This window comes from Aplysia californica, unplaced genomic scaffold, assembly GCF_000002075.1.
Source record: "Aplysia californica isolate F4 #8 unplaced genomic scaffold, AplCal3.0 scaffold00038, whole genome shotgun sequence".
Lineage (NCBI taxonomy): Eukaryota > Metazoa > Mollusca > Gastropoda > Aplysiida > Aplysiidae > Aplysia > Aplysia californica.
Window position 1 is genome coordinate 200442 of NW_004797308.1, and position 2119 is coordinate 202560.

The 2119-nt window shown below is 41.5% G+C and overlaps 1 protein-coding gene across 2 annotated transcripts in view; it reads left to right on the top strand.

Moving 5' to 3' along the window:
• The first annotated feature begins 1689 nt into the window (after positions 1 to 1689).
• LOC101853525 overlaps positions 1690 to 2119 on the top strand; it is a 17477-nt gene continuing 17047 nt past the window's right edge. The window contains exon 1 of one of the 2 annotated variants that reach the window (XM_035973953.1): positions 1690 to 1903. The gene's annotated coding sequence lies outside the window, so the exon portion shown is untranslated. The remainder of the gene's footprint in view (positions 1904 to 2119) is intronic. The other variant, XM_005091940.3, reaches the window with a different exon arrangement.

Consider the following 2119-nt stretch of genomic DNA (forward strand, 5'->3'; position numbering starts at 1 on the left):
CAAACAACAAACAACAAACAACAAACAAAAGACCTATTCCCTTTTCTTATTCGGTATTTTTGTAGTTTTATTTACAGCTGCTTACGCAGACAATGAACAACGCAAATCGATGAGAGATCAATCTAAGTATAAGGGTATCAATGGAAAACTTTGCGATCTTGAAAAAGAAACAAACGAAGACAGGGTTTACGATTAAGACATTTTAAATGCTATATAATTAATAATATGTCTAAAAAGTAGGGAAGTTTATTTATAATCGAAAATGGTTAAAAAAACATGCCACAGGACATAAACGTATGAGTTATTCGGTTTATTTTTTCATTCTTTGGTGGCCTTGGCTTACCTCTCTCATGGGGCTCTCGTGGTCTATAAGTACGACTCTCATTTAGTAGGTCATGGATTCGAAACCTGACAGCGAAGGAAAATGTTCTTCTTTAAAAAATGTTAATCTCCTTTTATTTTTCCTGTTCTCTAGCTGTGTTTTATCGCCTGCTTTCGTCTCCACTTCCTGCCCCTCCTCCTCCTTTTGTCCCATTCTCTGGGCTCCTGACTCTTTCTGCTAAATTTCTACTACTTCTCCTTGGCTCGTCCTTATTACAGCCACACCCATGATCTTAGGGTGGGCAATATCTAACTCCTAGCCTTCCTGGATAAGGGCGACAAAAAATCTCTGAGGTCCTGTGTGTAAGCTGCTCACGTTAAAGATCCCTCGGTGGTTCTAAAATCGATTATAAGAGTAGGCTTCGGCCATCACCCGGGCAATTAAATTCATTAATTCCTACCCAACCGAAAATGCTTAAAATGTGTCCCGTGCGCTCATAATATATGACTTATGCAGTTGCGAGTGCCGGGAAAAAGTACCTGATCTCAAAGTGCGCTTAATTCTTAGAACACTTACTTCATAGAACACGGCGCTCCAGTTCAGCTGGCTTACGGCACCATCCAGTAGTTTACAGTCACAACAAAAAATCTACTGAACCCCAACCATTGTCTTATCCTAAACAGTACCGTGTTTATTTATTGGATCATTAATTTATTTCAACTCAGTTTGGTGTTTATTTTATGCAAACAGGTTAAATAGGAGCGGAATAGCCCACGGGGAAGTTTGTGTTGCTGAAATCTCGGATGAGAAAATTGGCTACGTACTACTAGGCCTACATAACAAAGGAGGAATAGCGTTCCGATTAATTAAGAGTCAATGAATTATTGATGCGTTACAGATTATAGCCACGTGCAGTAATAGGCTTACTGATAACGTAGGCTAAAATTTTAAGGCAGCAGGTACGATTTCAATTTTTTTCAACCCGAAGGTCAGGCTTGACACATCTTCACAGCGCGCATAATAATATAGTCTATGGGGTACACTTCTCTCACTCAAACCATTAAAAAATCACACCAACGTTTGTCGTTTGTGTTTTAGTTGGCAAATTATTTTTATCTCCCCCCCCCCCCCCCCACCCCCCAATCAAATAATGAAATCATTTTACCGGAGCTCATCTATTAGAACAATAATAATTCGTTCCTCATGTGGATTTCAATTTGCAGTGTTTGGGCATTTATATTTAGTAATCGTCATCGAGCGAGGTTCACCCCGACTCCACACGATCCCCATAGAGTATTTCCTGGGGTTATTCTGAATTCTGGCATCCTCTGCAAGCGTCTTACGGAAATCGATGGCAGGCTTGACTGGGCGGGAGACGGGCGGCGGCGGACGGACACAGTGCCACAAGTGTGTTGCAGTGTCGAGATGGGGAGAGACAATCGTGTTACCGAACCAATAAGGTCTAGCTAGCCCAGCAGCACAGATATATACCATCATGGCTGTGGTAAAGGACCTCATCGCATTTCTTCTCGCCTGAACTAGATCTACATTACATCAGTGGTTTGTTGTTGGCGGACGCTGGTGAGTGTGTGATTTAATAAAACCAAGAACTGCTTCGAGAAATGATTAGCATGTTTACGAGTCATTTTATAAACTCATGTCTGATGAAGGGAAGCAAAAAAAATGAGAGTTGCCGACCCGTTTTGCTTAGGCACTATATTATACTATATAATATAAGGGTCTCGGCACGTGGCGGGAACCCACACAGACCGCTATCACACACACACACACACACAC